Below are 8,101 nucleotides of genomic sequence, written 5' to 3'. Positions count from 1 at the left end.
GTCAAACTATGGTAATGCAAATAAATAAAGTGATGATCAACATCAATATAAAAATTCAAGACTTAAACAAAAACAGTGTAAACAACTGTGCAAAAACACAAATATCACAGAATTTTACGGATACTGAATTTTACTCAAAACTTCAATTTTGTGCTGTATTGGCCATTCTCAAAGAGAATGTTACACCCCTGCACCACGGTGAGGTTACAGCACACGCAGGGGTGGTAAAATAAAATGCAAATGCAAGGTACCACACATGTTATATGTGTTGCCTGAGTAAATCGATACATTGTTTTTATCAGATAAATGTTTATTACAAAATGTTTACATTATCAACAATGAAATCTAATTTTGTGAATTTGACTATTGACCATTTGCGTTTCGCCTACAGTGTATTACTAAGAATAACACATGTTTGAGTACCAGTGTCAACAAAATGGCTAGTTTTATTAGGAATCGTTTTTGTCTGTTCAAGTATAGCATTAACACCATCGAGGCCGGTGCAGTATGTTGAATGAAATGTTTTAATCGAGATGATAAGATATCAAATAAATATTTTCCATATTTACATCACACCCTCTTCCCCCCCCCCCCCCCCTCTCAACACACACACACACACACCTCCCCTGCCCGAAACGGTAATACTCTTTATTGATTTATCTTAATTTTCTGAAGATAAATTAAAGATTATTTTGACAGATTTATTGATAAATTATGAAATTGTAGACCCGTATGGTTATAATCGTCATGGAAATGCCGCCGTTGACGTTGATTTCAACTGTAATCTAATACGATGATCTATGAAATCCATTATTGTAAGTAGGAGGCTAGATAAATACAATATTTTAGGGGCTGGACGTTTTATTCTCTTCTTGATATCTTGACTATTAATGAAATGTTTACTTTTCTTTTTAATGCTAAAGTAGCCTTCGGTAGCGTCTTGGTAGAGCGCTTGCTAGAAGTCCAATGGGGAGCAGGATCGATCAGCTTGGATGGATTCGAGTTTCCCACCCTGATCTAATCTCTCTCTCTCTCTCTCTCTCTCTCTCTCTCTCTCTCTCTCTCTCTCTCTCTCTCTCGCTCTCTCTCTCTCTCTTTCTCTCTCTATCTCAATATCTCGTGATGGACGTGCTTGAAACTTTCGTGGTATATAATCACGTAAATAGAGTTTCGACTCAAACCAATGGGCTATTTAAATATTACAGAGGTCAGCCTACTTGTAATCAGCAAATAAATATTACAAAAGGCATTTCACAAGTTGGTATTATTTTAATAAAGAACTATTTCCTAGGTATATTAGACCTAGGACCTGCTATCCTAGGAGATTAAGTCCGGGCAGACAACTGTTCCTACGGACTTGCATTCCGTTTACACTGGTGCAGTATGTTGAATGAAATGTTTAATCGAAATGATAAGATATCAAATAAATATTTTCCATACTTACATTAGACCCCCCCACCCCCCAACACACACACCCTCCCCTGTCCGAAACGGTAAAACTCTTTATTGATTTATCTTAATTTTCTGAAGATAAATTAAAGATTATTTTGACAGATTCATTGATAAATTATGAAATTGTAGACCCGTATGGTTATAATCGTCATGGAAATGCCGCCGTTGACGTTCTTCTCAGCAGGCCTGGAAGTGAACCGATAAGATATGATAAGATAAGATAAAATGTATTGCATTTAAACATTCCACATGGGAACAGAGTGCACAAAATAACATTAAAAGTTGCAATATCAACAAACAATTAATGACTATAGTGTTACATATATATATATATATATATATATATATATATATATATATATACATTTATGTCACTACTACAATCTATTCACTATATTGGAAAACCGACTTGCAAATAACACCTATGTTGGCTGGGTCCTGAATTTTCATAATAAAAATAAACTGCTCTTTGGGTGTCATATTTAAAAATGAAGGGTTGTAGTTGGAGATAAAATGAAATAACTGACTGTTGAGACTTATATTTCTTACATTGTACAATGTGATGAAATTCATCTTCAGTGACATTGCATTCATCACAGAGACGCTGGTCAAGAGGAGTATATGGTTTCGTATGCCTGCCAGTTTCAATTTTCAAGTTATGGTCACTTAGACGGAGTTTAGAGAAATGTTTTCTATGATCTGGGTTTAAACAGTGAATTAGATATAGTTATAAGTATATTTCCTGTTTCAGAGATTCATATGTTCTCATTTTATTGCCAGTGCCATTTGTCTTTTTAAAAATAATATTTAGACTTTCTTGGAAATGTTTTTGATAAAAAATTCTTTAATAACTTTATTAGATAGTTTGGGCTGTTAATAATACTTCTGTTTAGACCTAAGTGGTCGATAAATGAATGTAATTTGTGAAGCCAACCAATATTCTTTCTTTCTAAAGCCATGCTGCAGTAGAATATTTTTAGTTTTTTGTACATGGTAGTGGAAATTCACCATTCGTTTTACAACATTCATTAAAATAGGATATAAGCCAAGTTCAGCTCTTGAACTCCAATTGTGGGTTTTCTTAGTAGTTCGTAGTGTATGTTTACAGAATTTTAAAAGCAGTTTTTCAGGGAGAAATGTGTTTATGTTTTTTAAAGATATATAATTGGCACCCCATACTTCACTACCATATAGGGCAACAGGTTCAACCAGAGTGCTAAGCAATTTACATGAGATATCGGTTGGCAGATTGTAGTTTAACAGATCTTTCTGAAGGTAGTAGAGACAGCCTAATCCTTTTTTCCATAAAGAATGAACACATTCTTTAAAATTCCCATTTTGGGTAACATCTATTCCCAAATAGGTATACTTGTTTGTAATCATTATAGGGTTGCCAGATAAATACCATTTAATCTTATTTGTTTTGCTGTTTCCTCCCAAAATAACAATCTTTGTCTTACTTATATTAGTGTTGAGATCATTATCTTTGCAATATTTGGTAAGTTGCTCAAGGAGGTTTTGTAAGCGATCTGGGTCTTCTGATAACAGAAGCAAGTCATCTGCAAAAAATATGTGGCTAAATAAAATTTTGTCAAGGGATACCTTACCTTCAACATCTGCTACATATGTTTCGAAGTCATTAATGAACATATTGAAAAGGGTTGGTGATAGGATGCACGCCTGCCGTAATCCAGTGTTTGAATGAAATGACACTAACAGCCTTTATTACTTCTGCTTCTTGAAATGAATCTGGGGAGGGCCCCATGATGAATGCATCAAGTGCCTGCTTAGTTGCACCAGACATCACTGCTGGGTAAACAAATTGCTGGCTATCAGCATGCAACTTTCTTCGTTTTCTTTTCCTAAATATATATTTACATTTTCTTTCTTTTTTTCTTTCTTTTTTTCTTGCATGGTTTTAACAGACACATCAAGTTTTAAAGACAACTGACAATGATCCAATAACCATGTGAGTGGTTTCACATTAAAATAAGTAACATAATTATAAAGTTCATCAGAAATGAAAATGTAATCAACTACACTCTGCCTATTGTATGTGTGACAAGTAAACTGTCCCAAGTGATCTCCAGCCAAACGACCATTCAGTGCCGTTAACTTACAAGATGCTGCTAGTGATAGGAGTGATTGACCAAATTTATTTATTAATTCATCTCTGCTGTTTCGTTGTGTTTGAATATTAAAGAAAATAGTAGATGGTATGTCTGGGAAAAAATTCTGGTCATCACTTGTCACACATTCAAAAACATTCCCCATTCTGGCATTGAAATCACCTCCAATAATTATATGCCCATGCTGTGAATATTGTAGAATCTCCTTATAAATATGATAAAATGGGTCATTTTTGGTACATTTCCAGTATGACGAGATGTCATGGGGAATATAGGTGGTACATAGATATATATCTTGGTCAACCGACCAAACTGTTTTATTTAATCTAATCCACAAAGTAAATTCACTGTTGGACACAACAGTGATAAAAGGTTTTAAGTAAAGTTTGCATAAAAAAGCTAAGCCACCACGTCCGACTTACACAAATTGTTTTCGTGGATTCGAAACAGGAAAATCCACCAAAACATAAATCACGTACATTCTCTGTTCATGTCTCTGACAGACCATCATAATAAGAGAAACATTTTAAAAGATCAGATTGTTTTAACTCGGATATTCCCTGAATGTTCCAGAAGGAAATATTAACCAGATTAGCATGTGTTATCATAATAAAAATGCTGGCTGTTAAGCTGCTACCCTTGAAAACATACTGTTATCATGCTCCCAAGTACTGAACCACTCACAATGTTACATAAAATTATGCACAGGAGTATCTGAATAAGTTAAGTTAATACCAGATTTATGTCGGCCATTAGAGAATCACATTACCTCAGCTTTGAACGCCAGGTAACCGTGCGCGTTCGTGTTAACAGTGACAAAGTGATCCAATTTCATGATAGTTTTACGATCTAATACGATGATCTATGAAATCCATTATTGTAAGTAGGAGGCTAGATAAATACAATATTTTAGGGGCTGGACGATTTATTCTCTTCTTGATATTTCGACTACTAATGAAATGTTCACTTTTCTTTTTAATGCTAAAGTACATGTAGCCTTCGGTAGCGTCTTGGTAGAGCGCTTGCTAGAAGTCCAATGGGGTGCAGGAGCGATCAGCTTGGATGGATTCGAGTTTCCCATCCTGATTTAATCTCTCTCTCTCTCTCTCTCTCTCTCTCTCTCTCTCTCTCTCTCTCTCTCTCTCTCTCTCTCTCTCTCTCTCTCTCGTTATTAGTTTGTCCTAAATATAACAAGTAACTTAAAACCAATGCCTCCTATCCTGATCTTAGTCACTGGCGATGTCAGAAGCTAAGCCCTTGATGGGCGTACTTGAAACCTTCGTGGTATGTAAGCACATAAATAGAGTTTCAGCTCAACTCAAACCAATGGGCTATTTAAATATTACAGAGGTCAGCCTTCTTGTAATCAGCAAAGAAAGATTACAAAAGGCATTTCACAAGTTGGTATTATTTTAATAAGGAACTATTTCCTAAACCGGACTATATTAAAACAAGCAACACCACAAATTGTGGTGTGGAGTCGTTAGACTGGTAGGTAATGATTCACATCCTGGTACAAGCTCCCACCAAGCGTCAGCGTTAACATGTCAACGCTAAAGTGTAATTAAACCTTTTAATCAACAACATTTATCTCACTAAGAACTAACCATTAGCCAACTGTCCTGGACAGACAGACAAAAAATCTGAGGTATGTGCTCAGCAAAGAACACTTGAATCTCATCTTGATATAAGCAAGAAAATACAATTCGAATGAAATGAAAAATCTCGGGCTGGTGATAATATCTGCGGGCTAGTGGATTTTTTTTATTTACTAGCCCAGCTGGCTATTAAAAAAAGTCTAATCCCACAGGTCTCAAATGACAATTGCTTAATTTGTTCAGAAAAGTATTTTATTCAGCCAGCACACACACACACACACACACACACACACACACACCCACACACACACACCACCACCACCACCACCACCTGGTTAGGCCTAAAAAAAAGTGTCTTTATTGGAACTCGACCCTACCTAGAGAAAAGGACAGATCCAAAACATTTTATAATGTAATGTTTTTTTCTCGATTTAAACAAAAATTAATACGTAGGTGAGCATAACATGTTACTTGGACATGTAGGCGTAAAGATGTTAAAAAGCGCGTCAACCTAGCTTACTTAAGGTTTTCCGACACACATTGTTTAGCTATCACGTAACCGGCTGTCACTTTGCATTTGGTAAGTCAGCCCTTCCTTTATGGGTTGCTGCCATATAACATTTCCATAATTAGTATATTTTAAAAGCTCTTGAAAGGCATAATCTTGAACAATCTAAATCTGTCAACAAATTCTCCTTCCACACCATCGATTCTTCTGTACCTAATGCAAATAAGACGTCCGTTTGCCTTGTCATCTCAAATAACACTGTTTTCAATATTTCAATATCCACTATGTGAAACTCTGGCAGCTCTCACGGGTATGGCGATTTCGCAATATTTCCCTGGACTGATATATAATTGTGCATACGTGTTGTTTTGAAGCTACCATGACTACCGTCAACGTTTAGTCGATGTACGCAATCGTGTTATCCTAGCAACAACTGGCTATAAATTGTCTGATTTTAGATAGATTTATCTTTACTGTGGTGCGAGGACACTGAACAGTAAAGCAGACACGACAGATTGGACGAGCTTTCTTCAAGATGAAAACCATTCTTGCGCTTCTGGTTGTGCTAGGTAGTGTATGGTTTGTCGTTCATTTCGTAGAATATTTATCAGCTTCTGTATGCAGTTAATTGTGTATATAATACCATTTTATAAATTTGAAATCAAAACAACATAGGAACACACTGATATTTCTGTGTCATGTAGACCTACTTGTGGATGACATAATATCTTCTATTTTCAAAATTTTAAATTGTAAATGATATATAAGCAATTTTGGAGGATTTTTGTTCATACGACTGGCATGTATTATTTATTCAAAATATTTTAAAATCCCAATTTATCTCGCTAAATATGACTTGTATTGTTAATACCTATTGGCAGCAAAACAATTTCGCAGCTAATCAATATTTTAGGATCTTGTATTTAAAGCAGTTCATAACTTACGCGTGTTTTGTTGGCATTCCATCTTGCGGCAGGAAAAAAACGGTTTCTATGGTGACAAGTTGTCTTCTTCTTTTTTTCTTTCTTTAATTACGTCTAAAAGAAAAGCGTTCTGTCAGAGTTATAAGGTAAACAATATGGTTCTTATTTACAGTACAAATTAAAATACTAATGTCATCACTTTAGAAAAAATATTTTGCTTTGTTTAACGACACCACTAGAGCATATTGATTTATTAATCATCGGCAATTGGATGTCAAACATTGGTAATTTTGACATATAGTCTGAGAGAGGAAACCCGCTACATTTTTCCATTAGTAGCAAGAGATCTTTTATATACACCACCCCAGAGACAGGATAGCACATACCTTTGATATACCAGTCGTGGTGCACTGGATGGTGCGAGAAATAGCCCAATTGGCCCACCGAAAGGGATCGATGTCTTCACTTTAGAATACAAATTGTTTGCATTTTTTAATTTTTTTATGTCTTACCGTTTCAGTATTTAAATAATAATGTGCGATCTCTCTCGCAGATACCCCCCCCCCCCCCCCCCCCCCCCCCCCACACACACACACACACCGAAATTGTAGATATTAAATAGACAATTTACACTATGATTATTATTTATACTACTGGTTAAAATATTAATTTCTTCATTTTAGGACATTAATTGTTTTGATTTTGTTTTATCATCCCGTTTTAATATTTAAATAATAATGTGCGGTCTATTTCAGTTTTGATAACGTAGATTAAAACAAATAAAAATAACATTACGTGTTAATATAAAATAGTCAATTTACTATATTTTAAATGAAAATAAATAATTATATATAAAATAGGTTACATTTTTAAAAAATTTCATAATAATAATGATGATAATAATAATAAATAATAATAATAATAATAATTAAAAATAATGACAATTAAAACGGCAACATTTTGGATTGTGTATTTTTTTTTAAATTGGAGACAAAGTGTCTTCATTTGTTTTGTCTTAGGAAACTAGAGAGAGTGTGAGTGCAAGGTTATGGGCAACACCCTCCCCCCTCTCCCCAATACCACTTGTGGACCACAATATTTTCCTTTTTGTACTACTACAATTTAAAAACAAAAATAATTTTTAAAACAGTTGAAAATTGTTATCCAAGACATTGCTATGTTGTTCTCCAGTTGCAAGGAATCGCGTTTGAAGCCATCCAAAAGTAAAACTTTAACTCATTCTCTGCACTAGAGTTTGTGTTCCCTCACTACAGATATCGTTCCTATATGGCACTGCATACATATAAACACATTTATGTATTTTACGAGCTATAAAAAAAATCCAGCTCGTTATTCGGAAAATACACTTTTTTATATCTTCGAATGTTATTTTTCAAGATTTTCTTTTTGAGCTTATTTACCAGTACAATTGTCTAGACAAGACAACACTATTTACACTCGGGCCGTTGCACAACGCAAATAGGAGGAATA

General features: G+C 34.7%; 1 long non-coding RNA gene across 1 annotated transcript; it reads right to left on the bottom strand.

The window, feature by feature from the left end:
• Positions 1 to 1,467: 1,467 nt before the first annotated feature.
• On the bottom strand, positions 1,468 to 6,729 carry LOC121380716. The gene is made up of 3 exons (XR_005958994.1): positions 6,632 to 6,729; positions 2,913 to 3,011; positions 1,468 to 1,638 (listed from the first exon to the last, which is right to left on the bottom strand). It is a non-coding gene; the product is annotated as an uncharacterized LOC121380716 (long non-coding RNA).
• Between the last annotated feature and the right edge of the window lie 1,372 nt (positions 6,730 to 8,101).

Source organism: Gigantopelta aegis, chromosome 9 (genome assembly GCF_016097555.1).
Source record: "Gigantopelta aegis isolate Gae_Host chromosome 9, Gae_host_genome, whole genome shotgun sequence".
Lineage (NCBI taxonomy): Eukaryota > Metazoa > Mollusca > Gastropoda > Neomphalida > Peltospiridae > Gigantopelta > Gigantopelta aegis.
This window is presented reverse-complemented; position numbering and strand designations above follow the sequence as displayed.